Raw genomic sequence first — 19,190 nt, 5'->3', positions numbered from 1 at the left:
TATGTAACCCCAATGTGTTTAAGTTGTTCAAGCTACAGAGGAGGACATTTTATTACTTCTTTCTGCCACATCAGTGTGAGATTAAAACCAAAATCTGAAACCAAGAGCACAAAGAAAACTACTGATGGATGTCACTTAAGAACATTCAAGTCCAACTAAAATGTCAGAAATATAATTCTGCAGTCATGTATAAAAATGCGTATGCACAATTATATATAATATTCATATGTATATATAATGTGTTTATGTACATAAACATATATAATACAAATATACATTTCCATAGATATGTAGGTGTACATATGCATTCAATTTTATCCACACATATGACTGCATATTCACGTGTAAACTGTGTGCCATTTACACACACATGTACAACATACAACATATATTAAATACACATGAATCTACACATATACATAAATGTTGATATGTGTGTTCCATAGTGAGGTTTAGTCCAGAAGTACCAGAACAGTTCAAAAGACCAAAAGCATTCTAATTATAAAAATACTAATTATAGTAATGAAAGGGTTAATTCCTTTTGTTGCTAAGAAAGAAAAAAATCAAATCAAAGGTCAACATTATAATTTAACGCTAACTACTTCCTGCCGCATTTCAGGATGGATGTTACCAGTATTTACTGGCTCTAATAAGAAAATCATATATATTTATATCCTAGAATTAACAAGTATTAAAATATTTTATATATTTTTCAGTTTTTTATTTTCAGGAGACAGAAGACCAAAAATAAATTTGAAATCAAATTTTGCATTAAAGACTCCCTAAATGTCTTGCTAATCCCTGACCCATGCATATGTGGGACGAAATCCAGGATAAAGGAAAAGGATCTGAAATGAGACTTGAACTGCCATTCAAGAGCTAGATTTCACCATGAGTCCAATCAAGTGAAACCTGCTTGAGTCCAGGCGAGCTAAATCCTTTTTAAGAAATAACCAGCAGTCTTCGGAGAAGGGTAAGAAAATTCGACCTCTAAGCCAGTCCGCTGTTGCTCTGCAGCACTGCATTTAAATACATAGTATGTATTCTGCAGATGTGTTATATGGGTGGCAGATACCTTCGATTGTAGTCCAGAAGTACTTGGCATTCAAAGAATGTGGAAAATGTGATCCATTCTCAAGAGAAAAGACAATTCATAGAGACAACCTCAAAGGTGACCCAGGTTGATATCCTCAAAATGTGAATGTGGAGGTGCAACATGACTCAGCAATTCCACGCCTAGCTGTACGCCTAAAGGAATGGCGAACATGATTTCACACAGAAACTCAGATACAAACGGTCAAAGCAGTATTATTCATAATAACCTAAAAGCTAAAATCCCCAAATTTTCTATCATAATGGATTATTATTTTGCCATAAAAAAACCTGCCGTACCCTGTAATGTGTAGGAACCTGGAAAGCATTATGGTACGTGAAAGACGCTAGGTACGAAGAACATGGACTGGGTGAGCCCATTATATGAAATGTCAAGCAATACATAGAGGCAAATACAGAGAGGCAGAAAGTAAGTAAGTAGCTATCAGAGACTGAGGGGTGGGTGGAATGGGGAGTGACTGCTGATGGGTACAGGGTTTCTTTGGAGGATGATGGAAAGATTTTAAAATTAAATAGTAGTGATGACTGTACATCTCTGAATACATCAAAGAACACAAAACGGTCCATATTATAACAGTGAATTTTATGGTATTTAGATTATACTTCAGTAAAGCTTTTCTTTTTTTAAGTTCCAAGTGTTTTTTTTATATAACCTATTAAACTGAACCCCAAATTTATAAGATAGAATAAATAGCTAAGAATAGCCATTTATATCTGAAAGAAAATAAAGTAGGAGGATGTACCCTAAAAAATAATTGACTTATTATAATAATTAAAACTGGGGTGCTAGTTCAATAAAAGGAAAAGATTCATTTAATGTATGGAATCCAGAGACAGATTGACACGTGTAGAAACCTGTCAAATGAGAAGTAACATTCAAATGACAGAGGGAAATAAGTATCCAGCAAGTGGTGCTGCAAAAATCTGCTCCTTATATAGGGAAAAATTTTATCTCCACCCAAAACCGTACAAAATAAATATACATCAGGTGATTGAAACCTGAAAACCCACCAACCTTTAAATCACCTAGTGAAAAGGTTGCAAATTAAGATTGGATTTGACAACGAAGAACTTCTTAAATAAAACACAACAAACACAATTTGTAATGAAAACTATTGATAACATTACCTTAAAATGAACAATTCTGTTTGATTGAAGACAGTGTAGCTCTTTTTTTTAAAGTTAAAGAATGGCAGAGGTATTTGCCATTCATATAACCAATGTATGATTGATGTCCATTGGATATGCAAGATATTAGCCAAATGCATTACTGAAAAAGTAGATAACTCAATGGGGAAAAACAGTTTTCAGGAAAAGAAATCTGAATTGCTAAAAATAATATGGAAAGCTATTTAATTTTTTGTTAGTCAGCAACATATATAAAATGTCATAAATATCACAGCCATCAGATTGTTTTTTAAAGAAGGGTAATAATACCAGGTATAAGGAATGTAGAAAGGGATTTCTTACATGCTGCTCATGTGAGTGTAAATTGTTCAACCACGTTAGATAACAATTAGTTGAAGAGTATGCTGAACACACCCTTTGACCAAGACATTTCAGATTTAGACGAGTGCTCCAGAGAAGGGCTTGCACATGGAACAGGAAGTGATGTATAGACATCATCATTACACTGCTTCGCAGTGGAAAATTCTAGAGACAATCTACAGGAACACCTCAGAGATACCAGAGGTTTGGTCCACCAGACCACTGTAGTAGAGTGAATATTGCAATAAAGCAAGCACAGAATTTTTTAAATTTCCCAGTGCATGTAAACGTTATGTTTATATGATATATAATAGTCTATGTGTGCAATAGCATAATATCTAAAAAAATGAACGTACCTTAATTGACAAATGCTTTTTTGCTAAAAATGCTAACTATCATCTGCACTTTCAGCAAATCACAATCTTTTTGCCGGTGGAGGGTTTGAGATATTGCAAGAATTATCAAGATGTGACACAGAAGCACGAAATGAGCAAATGCTTGATGCAGGACTACAGCAAACCTTCATTTCATAAATAATGTAATATCTGCGAAGCACAGTAAAATGAGGTATGCTTGAAATTGCTCATCAGCAAAAAAATCATGATGAACAAATTAAATGTGTAATGATTTCGTTGTAAGAAATACTATTCCTCAATTGAAATGGAAAAGGAGGTGAATTTATTTAGGTAGTAAATTTTACTGTTAAATTTTTAGTAAAAAACGTTGCTATTTATTTCCCTACCATATTTTTATTTATGTTAATATCTATATGTTCTACATTCCCATATGATTCTGTTAAGGACTGTTAAGCTTCTTGGGGTTAGGCGTCTATGGTTTAGCCAAAGAAGTTGGGTAAAATTTAGCCAACGTGTTGCTACAGAACAAACTCAGGGAAGAACAAAAACGCCAATACGTAGCCTTGGACTAGAATTGCAAGGGCAGAGCCATCAACTGGACAGAAAGCAAATGACGATGGACCATGAAGGTCAAGAACAGGCACATGACCTGTGTAGTCCCCCGGGGTCTCTTCATGCTAGTTGTGGAAATCTGTGTTTGTGTGTGTGTGTGTCTTCAGCAGTCTTTTTGAGAATTTATTAATTTTATCAATCACCACAAAAATGTCAATTTTGATTCTTTTTTCTATTTTGGTCTGTTTTCCATCTCACTAAAATCTGATCTCATTTTTATTATCTTTCTTTCCACTTATGTTGATATTATTTGTACTTCGTGAGAGGAATGAAAACAAATAGGTTGACTCCTCCCTTCAGATCAATACAGAAAATACTAGTTTTATCAAAATTCTTGACGTGAGCAAAACTCAGCTATCACAGTCATCAAAAGCTGCTCCTTCAAACTGCAACTAGACACCACTATCTGAAAGACTGAGTTAAAAAAAGACAGAACGAAAGAAAAAAGCAAACAAACAAACCTATGAAGGCTGAGCCATGGTGAGGATGTGGAACAACTCTCAATATTGTCTGTAGAAGTGTGAGTTTGTACAAATACTTTAGAAAGTTTTTGGATAGTATCACCTACAACTCAACATATATGTACCCTTTGATGGATCAATTTCACATTTAGAAATTTATGCCCAAAAGAAACCAACACACACATGTCCGTCAAAAGACCGCACAAGAGTATTACTTGGAACGTTTTTTCTTGATAGCTCCAAGATGGAAACAACACAAGTATCCTTCCATGGTCTATTCATTGTTATAAAATCACACAATCGAATACTATGCTGCTACGACAAAGTTTTAACTATTGCGTGAGACAACAGAGATGAATAAACAAGCAAAACCTAACTATAATAACAATGAAAGAGTCAAGGTTTGGAGGGGGCGGGGTCACAGTAACTCTGTGAGGCAAGAGGCCTGCCCCTGGGCCCTGGTAATGTCCCATCTCCTGATTTCTGTGGTTGTTAACATAGGTTTGTTTCCTTAGGAAAATTCACTAAGAAACACACTCCTGATTTTACACCTGACTGTATTTGTTACACTTCGATTAATTTTTAAAAGGTTTACAAATCACCTGTAGGTTAATGCTCCTGGGTGATTAGCACAGTCATAGTGGGAAGATGGGAACTGAGACCAGAAGACGTTAAGTGACTTGTCCAGGGCTCCATTCAGGCTTGGTATGGATCACCTGATTCAAAGTTGTGTGTCCTTCTCACCCCCCAATTATTGCTTAAAACTTTATACGTTGGCAGATGACTGGGTCCTGAGGGAGGCTGTCACAGTCTGAAACCGTGGAACCAAAGAGATGACACTTGCACGCACACAGAATCCTCAGACACTGCCGGCATTCCCCCAAGCTGCAGGCTGGCAGGAAATTATCAGTGTTGGAAGAGTTAAACCGTAAGATACTTGAAATGTGGGAGTTCAAAGCCTTTGCCAATAACTCTTTATTATGGGCAGCGTTTTCAAAGCACAATTACAGCATGTTGGAAAGTGAATGAGGCAAATTTCTGGTGATGTCATCAAAGCAATAGCTACTAATGAGCACTTTCCTCGTGGGGATTGCCTGACGCCACCCTGACAGGAAAGACCGATTGGCTTTCTGCAAATCTGTTTGGATTATTTACAAGGCATTCTGAACGTTGTAGAAGCATCACGTGAGAAAACAACAGATCAAAGTTTGAATACGACACGGGGATGACAGGGTAATGTACTCGCTCATGTATTGGGTATTTTGACAACATTTTGAAGGACTTTCCTAAAGGGATGACAACAAGCACATCTTTAAATGATTACATTTTCCCCCAAATTAAAAAATAAACATGAACAAAACTTAAACATGTTTTTATTACCCCAGAGGAGTTTGGGAGAGAATGGTCATTAACTGAGAGAATTACCTCTGATGTGACATACCCTGTCACACTGGATACAGGGACACTTTGGGCACCGGTCCTTCAGCAGTTTACCTACTAGTTGACAACTGGTGATGATCCAAGACTCAGGCTTCTGCTGGTCCTCTCCCCTGCTGCCCATCTTTCTGCATTCCACGGCCCGTGTGCATCTTCCCCAGAGGGTGAGAAGCACAAAGAGAAAGACACTGGGACTTTCATTAGTCATGTGGATATTTGTTGGAACTGGTATGTTGAAAAATAAAGAAAAGGGGTTGCATGAGTGGCTGGGAAGGAAAAGAAAAAAGTCAGTCAATGAAAAGATGGCTAAAATGTTGGTGAAATGTCAGGTGTGGATTGACAGTTAATGATAAAGTCTTGGTTCCGCTTGAGAAAACAGCTAGTGAGTCTGATGCCCATGCATATCTTGGCCAGGTGGGAGCCCTGTGAGACTGTCTAAAACCTTTCAATGGCTTTGTAGGACATTTGGTCCCATCCAAAATCTCCATAAGACATTTGTTCCATAAGACATTTGGTTCACACCAAAAGGTCCTTGAAATTTTACCCTATTCAAAATGTCCATGATATTTGCTCCATGCAAAATGGTCTTGGACAGGACCATGATCAGGGGCCTTTTGGTGTGGACAGGCTGTCTTCATGAACATTTCAGACAAGACAAACTATAACCAAATATCAAGGACCCTTTGGCATGGAGCCTGGATGTTTTTAACAGGACCAAATATAACCTTTTGGTGCAGACTTGATGTCTCCATGAATGTTTTAGACAGGATCATGTATGATCAAATATCAAGGACTTTTTGGACACGACCAAACACGACCTAACCTTTGAACAGACACCCAGAGAAGCTGGGTTAAAAGTAATCAACCTAGTCAAGGCAGATCTACAAATATAATATGTAGCTCAGGTCAGAGCCATAAACAGGGCAAAAGCAAGTCACAATGGACCATGAAGTTCAAGAACAGGCATGTGACTTGTGCCGTTGCAGGGGTCCAAGCTTGGAAGGACCCCGCACTTTGTTTAAGGCGTTACTGTTGCCATCTTGAAGTTCTTAAGAGTTTTATTTTTGAATCTATATTTCCTAAATGAAGTCAATGCAAAAATGGAGCATGCTTTTTGAACCAGAGGCCCCATATTTTTCATTTCGCAATAGGCCCAACAAATTAAGTAACCTGTCCTGGCCAGGAAATGGTCAGGTTGGCTAAGGTGAGTGATTCAGAAGACAGACGATGACGATGATGAGCTTGGTCCACGTGAGCAAAGTAGACATTCTGATGATTTCTCTAAAACACACACATGCTGGGTTCCATTGAGCCAGTTTCATTCTTTCTTCACTTTTTGTGGAAATACTAATTTAAGAAAACATTTAGCGGGGAAGGTATACCTCAGTGGTAGAGAGCAGCTTAGCATGCATAAGGTCTTGGATTCATTCCCCAGTACTTTCGTTTAAAAAAAAAAAAAAAGTTAGAATTAAAAAAAATTTTTTTAAAAAGGCTGAGCTGAAGAAAACATTCAATAAAATTTCTCACAGGGAAAGCATAATACTCTATCCACTCTAACACAACAATCATTTTTATTTCGAGGCAGCATTTGCTTCGATATTTCTTTAACCCTGGGCCCCCAGGTCCTTCCCTGCTACACGTGAGGATGTGATTCACAACATTGTTCCACCCTCAGCCCTGCACTTCTGCAGCCATGTCTCAGTTGCTCACTGGCTGACTCTGTGAAGCACACCTCTGTTCCAGAAAGTTCTACCTCTACCCCCTGGGCTGGGTGAGCAGAGCTAAAGCAGACCCCCTTCATCACCTTGCAGGAGAGAGAGAGCAGATAGCTGGGTGAGGGCTCAGCCCATTGCATTTCTCTTCTGTACACGTAGAAGGTAACTGGCCCAGTAAGTGTCTGCTTTTGAAATGTCAATTTTCTTAAATTACCTTTTTTTTATTGAGAGCATTCTCCATGTGACCTTCTCAGAATGGAAATGGATGAGTAGAATGAATGGAAGTTAGATTTGTTAATCACTTAATATCTATTGACTTTTATGAAATAAATTATTTTAAGGTTGACTTCTCAGTAGAGGAGAGAAGAGCCCAGCATAGATAATGTTGGCAATTACAGGGTGTTCAAAATATAGTGGCAGAATGCTGTTCCTCATCTCTGGGGTGCTAAAAAGCAGCAATTCACAATTCATCAACATCTTGAAGCTCCCTGCTGAGACTAGCCCCATTTGAAACTCTTGAAAGAAGGGGAAATCTTTCCCTTATCGGTCCACCAGGATTGGAGACCCAGACTAGGGGCAGGTGAAGGTGGCTTTGGCACCATCAGCTACAAGGCTTTGACCAATTTCCTCAGCCTCAGTTTTCCTCATCTGCTAAATAGGCATATAAACACAGGCCCTAATTTCTTCACCAAGAGTTTAAAATATTTAAGAGATGATGTCTATGAAAGCATCTCGTGAATTCTAAAATCCCTGTATGGTGAAGAATACAGAGGCCCCCATTGTGGAAGACCTCTCATCGGCCAGGCTCTGTGATTGACACCTTAAATGTATTATTGCTCTTAATTTTTATCATGACCAGGAAGAGTTGTTTCTTATTGAGAAGAGAAACAGACTCATAGAGAAGATGGACCAGGTATGTTACACAGTGAACACCCGCTGGCTCCCCCATATGTAGAAGCAAGCCGGAAGAAGAGGACACATGCTTGGCAGGAACTGCCCCTCCCCATGTGTGCTCATCTTGCCCTGCTCCTGTCGGTCCCGGCTCTCCTTATCTGAGGATTTCCCAGCTCTGTGTCTGAGTCTCACGGCACCTTCTAGATACATAAAGTGATTCGGGCTGAGCAAGGCTGCACTCCTGCTCAGGGGTATATTTTGGTACAACTAGACCCTGCCCCAGGAAGAAGACGGCAGAAGACGAATGTAAAGGAACTGGGAGAGCTGGAAGGCCATGGTGCTGTGATTCAAATGCAAGTCCACCCGACTGTAAAACAAGGATTTCACCTTATTCTCAGAAGCAGATGCGGACAGATCTTTTCCTCCAACAGACATCGCCCAATTCAAATCTGCTGGTGGCCGGCTGTCAATAGCAGGTGATGAGTGATGCTTTTAGGTGACTTTATAAAACCGGGGCATGGGGCACTGATGGACTTACAGCAAGACATGCACTGTGAGCCGATCTTTGGTAATCTCTCAAAACAATAGTGATAATAATAAGAAAATCCTTCAGAGCTTAAACCATCAAATGATTTTACCTTGGGCAACAGCTCAGTGGTCTCTGTCAGAGAATTTTTGCAAATCTCCAGCCAAATAATCAGCCAATTAGGAAGAAGGCTTCCCCAGCTGTGGATGTGAGGCTCCATGATAAATGCGTGGGGGATGCAGCAGCCCTGCGTCCTTCTGCTAAAGCTATTCCCAAGCCCCAACGCAGACAGTGAGCAGGTAACGGAAACTACCTCTGGTTTCAGGTGACAGTGGTGTCTGGAAAAGATGTCCCCAGGGGGTGCAAAGAGGGCGCCAGATCCAGGGACCTTGCCAACCAGCGGGAGCTAATTTGGGCTCAGAGACTAACAAATCAGGAAACTGGTGCATTTTGACACAGGGCTGAAATGCACTGCCACACACTGCCTCATTTGTTGGCCACATGCTTGTGGTCAGCTCCTGGGGAGTTCTGAGAACACCACACTGCCTGTCGGTGGCTCCTGGACAGCTCAGACCGAACAGTTGGTCATACCAAATGGACCCACAGTTCAGCGAGGATCTTCACTTTGTAAATACCTTGTAATATTGCCAACAGAAAGGGTGGAGACAAAAAAATGTCCAGTTACTTGTGAAGGAAATGTGTTTAGTTGGAGCGATGTAGTCTCCATCACATGCGTGATGCTGCAGTGAAGGAGGCTGGATTTTGGAGACAGTCAGGTCTGAGTTCCAATGCTACCTGTGCTGGTCATCTAAGGTCTCTGTGTCAGTGTCCTCATCTGTAGGGGGGCAACCAGAGCATTAACTCACTTGGTGGTTGGGAGGGCTAGACAAGGTGAGGTACATGAACTACTGAGTTCTGTGAGGGTCGGCGGACATGTGATGCTGGTGCTCACGGGGCATCTTTCGGACACGTGCGTACAGCATCCCTCTGGAACATCTTCTCTCCGCTTTTACTTTTGTATCGTACTTTAGGCTTCATTGTCGCTCACTGGGCTGTTGCTACAGCCCCCTACCTGGTCATCCTGCCCTAATTCTTCCCTTAACCAATCCAGTCCTCTCACTTCTGCAGGGGGGACCACTATAAACCACCGACGTGCTGCTCGCTCACCAGCTCACAGGTGAGAAGCCCATGCCCTCTGCCACTCTTCACAGAACCTTGTCAGTACATCTGGTAAGAGAATTCAAGGCAATATGACATCACCCTGCACTTCCAGCCTCACCTAATAAACACGCTGGACTACCTGCTGCGTTCCGTGCAGAGAAAACAAGTGAGCCTTGGAGGTCTGCTTGGAATCCTCCACTCCACCCTAATTCCTGCTGCCTGTTAATATTCCACACGTGAATTATTCAACACGCATCCGCTGCATGGGTGCTGTGTGAAGGATGTCTCCGCTCAGGGGTGTCCGAGCCTCCTTTGCAGAGCTCTCCTTGGGTGTTCTCTCCCTGAGCGCTCACTGTTCTCGGGCCATTATGTGATTATAGCACATGTTGAACACTATTCGTGTCAAATGTGTTTTTGTCTGTCTCCCCTACTGGATCTGGAGCGTCTGTCTTGGAATCACTGCCACCTGGCATAGCATCAGGCACCTCGTAGATACTCAATCAATTTTTATTTCCTGGATCATTTTGAAACTATTCTTCTGTACTCTGAGGAATTAATAGTTTAGCTTCCATATTCATTACTTGTTCCTAGAGATAGCTATTTTTATGGTGCATTGATAATTATTCTGGGGTTTGTTGGGGCTTGGGAGGAACATCAACTCAGAATGAGATTATAATCCTGTGTTTCAATAACAGGAATAAAACTGGTCCTGAAGAAGATGGAAAGAATCCTAATTTCCTGCCCACATCTTCCTACGGCAGAGTCAAAGACGGTAGCCACAGGATGTAGCATCCATATGTCCATGAATGAAAGACTTGGCCCCCAACTGTTGGTAGAGCGATTAAATAGGCTTTAACTGTCAGTTTTTTCAGGAACTGCCACAGCGTCAGAGAGCCACCTTGCCCAAGTTCATGGCCTTCCGAGAGTGACTCGTCTCCTATGACCGACTGAGGCAGTGGCTGATGGTCCAGCCATCTCAGCCCAATACAGGACAACGCTGATGAACCGTTTTAGTTCCTGAGCTCTCCATGCTCTCCATGGGGTTGGCTGAGGCCGTGCCCATGTGGCAGCTCAACTTTCCTTTCGTCTCATCCTGCTTTGTCTGCTTCCATTCCATGGAGATCGCTTACAAGGATATTCTAATAAACCCTCTGGACATCGAACTTCATTTTAGTGTCTGCATCCTGATGAATCCAAACAGTTGATTGAATCAAGCAGAACCAAAATGGGATTTTCAAGCTGGACTATTCACCACCCAGCTAGTTACTAGCATGCGGTTCCTTGTGGTTGGTGGTGCACATACAGTCCTGGAACAAGGTGGTAACCACTTGTTAAAGCTTTTACTAGAGGTGCTTTGGGATGCTATGCCAGTGGAAGAGAATGCACTAGCTGGTGTAATACATCAGGCATCTGAAAAATGTGGGAAAAATAGAGATGATGGGGCAATGAGATTATATGCCTATTGTTAAACTCTATTTAAGATCGAGCGAAACATAAAACTAAGGCTGAGAGTAATTAGGAGACCAAGTGTGAAAGCCAGAGTCTCTTCAGCAGCATATAAAATGGCTATCATCCCCCGGAACAGAAGGGCAAAGGAAGCAGAGGAGCAGCCTCACACCTTATTGTGGTGGCTGAGCTACAAGGAAGAGCACACTCGTCCCGACGTCTGTTGATGCCTGGATAAAAAGCCTGATTGGAAAGAACGGGCCCCAGACACATGGAATGAAGACGTGGGTTGATGCCCTTAAAAACTGTGAATTTCCAAATTTCCTCAAATCTCTGAGTCTGCTCAAGTGGCCTCCCCCCTACCATTAACCTACCCAGAGGTTGCTCCCCTACAAGACAGCAGGTACCCCTCAGAATCTGTCCCCATCTTCCCTCCTAGCCAGTAAGTCAACGTTAGGTAAATTGCAGCATAATCCAGCCAAGGATATGCTGTGCTTGGTAAGAAAGGATAGAGTCTACACACTAAAGTAGCTACAAGACCAGCAGAAGCCAGCGGAGCAGGTGTGGGACTGGATTGTGAGGATGCTCGATCAAAGGGCTAGAGCATAAGAATGGATAAAGGAGAATATAGGGAGTTGGGGCCATCCTCCCAAAGCACAGGATTTAACACTTAGCAAAAACCCTTGGACGTGATACAGACTGGTTCCTAGAAGCTTGAGAAAAGTAATACCCAGGGTCAGTGGGGACTGAATGCCAGAATTTCTGTGTTTGATGGGACTCGAAGGCTCAGGAAGTGGGCATGCTGGAGGTGATAATGTATGAAAAACCTACCTTATGGGTTATCCCAGAGGAAAGTTGGAATGTGCTGGTGAGAGGGGCACCAGCATCTCTACAAGCTCCTTGGTGGTTCTCCTTTGTGGGCAGGGTTGACAGTAGGAGAGGACATTATAGAACTAGAGTCACCAATGACAGTGAGGACAATAAAGTCCCTATGTAAGCCCAGTGGTGGCACATAATTGTTGAAATACAGATAGACCTAATTATTGTAATAAGTGGCAAGATCGTAGCAGCAGGCAAGAAGAGGATTGTAGAGCTAATCAATGCAGTATCCCTAGAGTCAAAATATATGGAAAGCCAATTAGGGTAATACTCAACTTGTTTTGTTTGAGAAAAATCAAGGATGAATGATCTGGAGGCTGAAAGTATTCCACTCCACTCAAAAACTAAATTATGACCTCCTATATAGCCCTGGACCTGAGCCAATTTTAGTGCTGAGAACCCATTAAATAGAAAGGACAGAGAGAAGGACTCTGCAACGCCATGGTGAGTTGCACTGGAGTCATGATAATGACTTGCCTAGTACATTCCCAAAGGGATCAATAGATTGTTACTCTGATAACTTTATGCTGGAGGAATAGGAGAACCACCTTGACATTGATACCAGAGGCTCAAAAAGTCATCATGGCCGCAGTGTTGGAGTGGGGCCAAGTAAGCAGACCAAGTCCTGGCTGATGCTCAACCAACAGTGAGTCCTCAAAACTGACTCATTTCCCCAGACATTTCTGCAGCTCCTCCTCCCACCAAGCCAAGATAGTAAATCAAAAATGGCACCACACCCAGGCATTTGGCGAGCATTAGTTTCATTCACAAGTATCTAAATGATGCATAGGGAGTGGTGCCTGTCAAATCCCCATTTAAGTCATCAGTCTCCAGCAGAAACCAGATGACTCTTGGAGAAAGATAATGTACTTCCATAAACTTCCTCAAATGTTAATCCCAGTTGCAATTTCAGTGTCTGTCCCAGACTGAGTATCACTTATACTGCATATTAGCATGATTTCAGTACATGGTTTGTGGCCATTGACTGTGGCCATTCTTCTCCATCTCTATCAGAAAAGAAGATCAAAAATGGTCTGTATTACAATGAAAGGGCAAAACTATAAATTCACGCTTGTGCCCCAGGGTGATATTAATTCCTCCCCTCCCTCACCTTGTCAACAATATAGTTTAAAGAGATCCTGGACTATCTGATATCCCACAGAATATTACATTGACCTACAGCATCGATAAATCCTATCTATCAGGTCAGAGGAGCAAAAAGTTACTGCCTTGTGGAAGCCTTCATAAGGCACACACACAACTGAACGTGGGAGATAAACCCTACGAAGATTCACATCAGTAGAATATTGAGGTGTCCGGTGTTCAGGGGCAAACCATCTATATTAGTTTCCTATATTGGCTTCCAGAATGGATTACCATTAAAACAACAGAAACGTATTTTCTCACACACAGTTCTAGAGGCCAGAACTCCAAAGTTGAGGCGTTGACAGGGCCAAACGTGCTTCAAAGGCTCTAGGGGAGTCTTCATTCCTTGCTTCTTTTACTTCTGGTGGCTCCGGGCATTCCTTGGGCTGTGGTCCTTCACTCCAGTCTCAGCCTCCTCGGTCACATTGCCTCCTGCTCTTGTGTCCGCCAGATCTTCCCTGCATCTCTTATAGGAACACTTTCCATTGGATGTAAGGCACAGCCTGATGATCCAGGATGATCTCTTCATCTCTAGATCCTTAACTAATCAACCCATAAGGACCCCTTTCCCAAAAAGATAACATTCACAAGTTCTGGGAATTAAGAAGTGGACATATCTTTTGGGGAGCCATCATCAACCTACTCCACCACCCAAATTAAAAGACGAACTATTCCGTATTTTGCATCTCATCACAAAAAGGGAGGCACAAAACTAACAGTCCTCTTCACATTCCGGAGACAGCATATGCTCCACCTGGGAATCCTGCTCTGTTCCATACTGTCAGTTCATGAGTTGCTGCCAGCCTTGAGTGAGGTTCAGAACAGGAAAGAGCTCTGTCCCAGGTAAGCTGGAGCTCAAGCAGCCATCCTGCTTGGGCTATGTGACCCAACAGTTTTAGACCCTAAGATACTAAAGATATCAGTGCTGGAGAAAGATGCTGTGAAGAACCAAAGACAAGTCCAAGCAGAAGAATCACAGAGCAAACCTCTGAGATTCTGGGGCAAGAATCCCAGTGGACAAATGCCGTGCATGTGCAGTGGAGAAATAAACACCTCTTGAAAATCATCTCCTGGCAGGCTACTCCCTGTGGTAAAAATGGAGCACCCACCCCTGGGACTTTTTACTCTGCATGCTGAACTGTCTTTAATGAGCTGACTTCTGTTGGAACACACCACGTCATAAAATTGTACATGCCCCAACTACAGTACATTGTGGTAGGTCGGATGGAGCATAAGCAGGACTGGAGGCACCCCAAGCTGCATGAGCAGGTAATCCCTTGCCATGACCCATGCCATCCACCACTGAGGCTCCAGCACCCCTCCATCATCACACACCATTGGCCATACGGAGAGAGCCCTTACGCCAGCTGATGCAGGGAGAAGAAAACAGATCTTGGTTTGTAGACGAGTTGGCTCTGAATATGGACCCGAGTCAGAAATAGCCTCGTTTGGAGGCAGCTCTGAAAGACAGCCGTGAAGGGAAATACCCCCAACAGGCACAGCTTTGGGGAAAGAGCTACTCCTCTGTGTGTTGTGAAAAGAGAACTGTCCTCAGGTTAGAATATACAGACCCCTGGTCAATCTGAAAAGACAGATTTTGGATGGAGACAGGGAGGTGAGGGGTGGAGGCAGATGGGTGGACACTGGGCGTGGTGATGAGGTATGAAGATCTCAGCATCACACGCTGATACCCATCAGACAGCATCCATTGCAGAAAAGGCACTAAAGAATCAAGGAGACGAATGACTCAAGTCAGCCATTGTCAGAGACCAGCCCAACGTTGGCATAAGGGCCCATGTCCAAAGTGGCCATGGTGGCAGAGATAGACAGAGATAGACAGCCAGCACCTGGACCCAAGAGAAGAAGCTCCCCCTTGCCACGGCTGAGCTGACTCATGTGCTGTCCCTGAGTGTCCCTGTCAAAAATAGAGACCAGCCCTGGGTCTCTGATACAGCACCATTTCTTCTGCAGGTCAACAGGTCACTTGGTGGCCCATCCCACACTGAAAGTGCCACCATTTTATTCTGAGAGAAAAAGAGCTATTTTAGGCATGCTTTATACTGTTGCACACAGGTTCTTGGGTAGCGCCACTGTCTGAAGGCTTTTGGGATGTTGGACCACTGGGATAGGATCCCATATAAAGTTGCACATATATATCCCATATAAAGAAACACAGTGGGCACACTTACGAGCAATGCTAGTGAGGGAATGGGCCAGTGACCACAGAATTGGTCATAAATATGAGACCACCCAGAAGCTGCTGGCCGGAAGGAGCATTGGAACAGAAAGAACACAGCTGGAGCACCTGCTCAGAGACTGGTGGAGGGTGGAATGTCACCTGCCAGGAAGCAGGAGACACACAGAGTCAGAGTCTCTGGATGATGCTGTGTTCCTAATAGGAAGAAAACTTGGTTCCAGGAAGAATGCGGTAGAAACAGAAGTGGCACCTCCTTAAAAATTCTGAAAGAATTATTTCCAGCCAGTATTCTCTGCCGTGGTTAGGTTAGGTATGGTTTATCCTTTACCCTCAATTATGCACGATTATAAAATAGTTATTTTGAGATGTCTACAGACTCAAAAATTATCCCCCAAATACTCTTTTCTAGATAACTATTCAAGGAGATATTTTACCTAGAAAGGGGGAAGGCTTCCTCAAAGGTTGGATTCATTAAAATACAAGAGAGCCAAGGTGGGGAGGTCTCCAGGCTGATGGTGAGATGAGGTCTCAGACTGACAAGTTTCCAGTCTGAATAGAACCCTCTGGAAGAAACGTTTTCGAGTAGATGAAATCTTCATATTACTGACGTGCCCAACTGTACTATGGGGAGATTTTATTTCTGGGGAAGGTTTGGGGGTTGAACTAGCAATAATTAATAGAAAAGAGAGAAGATAATTTTAGGAAAAACAAGGCAGTACAAGGAAATTCATCGAAGTGTAGTGTATCACTCAGCTGTGAATACCTCTCCCAGTTACAATAAGGTAAACAAATGCTAAATTGTTATCCAGTTAAAATTATAATATAGGTGGGTGGAAAGGATGATGGGCGGGAAGTCTGCATGAATAAGGCGGGGAAGGGGAAATGCTCATCTCCAAGGGCCTGATTTTTACTAAAGTGTGATTGGCAGAAGATTATCACTCACATGCTGGAGCTTATCAGGAAAAAACCTCTGTTGTGTTTGCTTTAGAAATATATTTGAAAATTGCTCTCCTTTTATGTTTGTGTCGCCTTTATGAACAATGATAAGGTAAACCTCCCTCTGGTCGTTTTGCCAAGAATGTTATATTTCCCTGGAGAAAAACATTTTTTTGTTGTTGTTTTCACATTTTCCCTAGGAACACAGGAATCTTACCCTAATCAGTTTTCATTCTTTGGCTTTGAATGCTGATCAATGCAGGGGTTACTCTGCATTTTGATCACGTGCACAGAACATAATGACAAGTCATCTTGCATACTCGCTCGCTGCTTGGTTCACTGTATTGTCTAAGCTTCATTTTTCTTTTCTTCATCATGTCTTCATTGAAAAATTCTCCAAATGGTTATATGTCTTCAAATTACCTTAAATTATTTTGTTTTGGAAAGAAGCAAGGTTAAAGACAAATAAGTGTACAAATAAATGTAACTTTGGGCACATTCATAAATTTTGGATGCTTTTTTCTTGGTGATCACTCTGCTTGTTTATGCTGCGCTGCCAGTATGTCTTCCCACTGGAGCATAAATTTACAAACATCATGCAAATGCATTATTTGTAATAAAACTGACTAATGAGCATTAAAAGCTAATTATTTCTATACATCTGCTGGCTATGGCTGGCAATAATTGTGCATCATTCAGATTTGTGGCTGTGTGTCTGCCTTAGTATGATTTTAATCACTCATTAATTTATGGATCACAGTATGCGTCATGGGCGTCAGCATCCCCCAACTGCCTCAGATTGTAAATCAAAGAGCTAGAGAAGTTGGAATTATGACAACGCAGACCTCCTTTCTAAGCTGTGTCTTCATGCCAGTGTCTGTTGGATAGTCAGTCACAGATGGGATCAGACTGCCCCCCGCCCCAAAACACATGGAGGGTAAGTCATTTTCGGTTTTTTAAGGAATCTCCATACTGTTTAAAATACTGAAAATAGACTTACCCTCCATGTGTTTTATGGGAGAGGGGAGGTTTGTCTGAAAGTAGACTTACCCTATGATCCAGCAATCCCACTCTTGGGCATACATCTGGAGGAAACTCTAATTTGAAAAGATACATGCCCCTCAATGTTCATAGCAGCAGTATTTACAATAGCCAAGACTTGAAAGCAACCTCAATGTCCATTGACAGATGACTCGATAAAGAAGTTGTGAGATATACATCTCTATCTCTATCTATCTATCTATCTATCTATCTATCTATCTATCTATCTATCTCTCTCTCTCTCTCTCTCTCTCTCTCTCTCTCCACACACATACACAATGAAATACTACTCAGACATAAAAAAGAATAAAATAATGCCATTTGCAGCAACATGGATGGACCTGGAGGTTATTATACTAAGTGAAGTAAACCAGAAAGAGGAAGAAAAATACCACATGGTATCACTTATCTGTGGAATCTAAAAAAGAGAAAAGACACAAATGAACTTATTTACAAAACAGAGACTGACTCACAGACATAGAAAACAAACTTGTGGTTACCGGGGTGGGGAAGGGAGTGGGGAGGGATAAATTGGGAGTTCAGGATATGCAGATGCTAACTACCATGTAGAAAATAGATAAACAAAAAGGGCCTACTGTACAGCACAGGGAACTACATCCAATAACTTGTAATAGCCTATAATGAAATATATATGTATATGTATATGTATATGTATATGTATATGTATATGTATATATATAAAAACAAAAAACACATTGAGAGTAGTTGATCTTCTACTCTGCTGATGAATGACTTTAGCATTTTCTGCAGTAATGTACTATGCATTTTTACGTTAATTTTTTACTTGTCAGCTAAGGAATTCTTGCTAGCCTGAGCTCTGGAGGTAGGGTCTGCAGTGGAAGGAGGCTGCTTCCACAGTTAGGACGAAGCGGGCTACAATCGTGTTTGCAGTCCTTACTTGTTACAAAATCTGAGGCAGGTCACTTGACATTTCTGCACCCACAGATAGGAACACTTTCTTTGTAATAGCAAAGGTGCAATGTTACTAGACGTGAGGATTTCGATGAATAACGCACCAGCGTTTGAAGGAGCTGTTTCTAACGACAGGAGGAATGAACTTCCTGGGGGACGGATCAGTGAGTAGCTCCCACCTGGTCCTCAGAGCTTGAAAGCAGAGAGGCTGGATGATGCGGCCGCCTGCATGGCATCTCTTTCCCTCCAAGCCTCTCATCTACGTGGTGACAAAAAGGCCTTCTTGATCCATGGGCACACAACCATCCTTGATCCCTACTCCTGCTTCCTTCCTCCCACCTCACTTCCCTGAGCTCAGCAAGTCCGGATACGGAAGAGCTGTCTGTCACAGAGCAGAGCATTGCCCACAGCAAGTCCACGAGGGGCAGCCATGAATTAGAAGCCCCGTGCTATGAGGAGTGTATTTTCACATGCCCCACCTTATAGAAACAAAACAAAATACAGATTCTTTCAAATACACAGAAGGTCGGATGGGAGGACAAAACATTTTTAATAGTCAGAGGACCATATTGAGGGGTTGGGGAAAAAAATCCAGCCTTGCAGTAAAGCATCACAAGATAAAAGTTTTGCCAGATACTAGACATGAGGTTAGGGACGGTGCTTACAGCACAATTTAAGACGTGAGGGAAGTATCAGGGCCACACCCAAGTGGACAATAAAAAAAGATGAAAGTAAATACACACCCCCACGTGCTGGCAGACAGTGGACACATACAGTTCTCACCTCATATGGGAAAAGCTAAAAGACAGCCACGGAGAACAACCACATGGGTTGCATGAAGACATTCTG

Source organism: Camelus dromedarius, chromosome 15, assembly GCF_036321535.1.
Source record: "Camelus dromedarius isolate mCamDro1 chromosome 15, mCamDro1.pat, whole genome shotgun sequence".
In the NCBI taxonomy this organism is placed as follows: domain Eukaryota; kingdom Metazoa; phylum Chordata; class Mammalia; order Artiodactyla; family Camelidae; genus Camelus; species Camelus dromedarius.
The sequence above is the reverse complement of the archived record's forward strand: the minus strand, read 5'-3'. Positions refer to the sequence as shown.